This window comes from Stegostoma tigrinum, unplaced genomic scaffold (assembly GCF_030684315.1).
Source record: "Stegostoma tigrinum isolate sSteTig4 unplaced genomic scaffold, sSteTig4.hap1 scaffold_618, whole genome shotgun sequence".
NCBI classification, from domain to species: Eukaryota; Metazoa; Chordata; class Chondrichthyes; order Orectolobiformes; family Stegostomatidae; genus Stegostoma; species Stegostoma tigrinum.
The window spans coordinates 40001-40631 of NW_026728556.1; positions in this window are offsets into that span (position 1 = coordinate 40001).

The following is a 631-nucleotide window of genomic DNA, read 5'->3' on the forward strand; positions in this document are numbered from 1 at the left end:
CGAGGAACACAAATCGCCACCAGAGTGTCGAAGTTAAAAGCAGCACTGAGTATCGAACACAAAAATCGCCAGACTGTCGAACTTAATTCAGCTCAGAGTATCGAACACAAAAATCGCCAGACTGTCGAACTTAATTCAGCTCAGAGTATCGAACACAAAAATCGCCAGACTGTCGAACTTACCATGGGCTCAGAGTATCGAGTGTTAATCGCCCAGGTGTGTCGAACTTAAAATGGGCGGATTATCGAGTGTTTAATCGCCCGAGTGTCGAACTTAAAATGGGCGGATTATCGAGTGTTTAATCGCCCGAGTGTCGAACTTAAAATGGGCGGATTATCGAGTGTTTAATCGCCCGAGTGTCGAATGTCACGGCCAACATGTTCACAATTCGACAAAGCGTTCGAAAGTTCGACTATTAGCGTTCAAAAGTTCGACTGTTAGCGTTCAAAAGTTCGACAAAGTGTTCGCATGTTCGACAAAGTGTTCAAAATTCGACAAAGTGTTCGAAATTCGACAAAGTGTTCAAAATTCGACAAAGTGTTCAAAATTCGACAAAGTGTTCAAAATTCGACAAAGTGTTCAAAATCCGACCTCCGAGAGCTCTTTGGCATGCACACGAGTTCCAAATTGC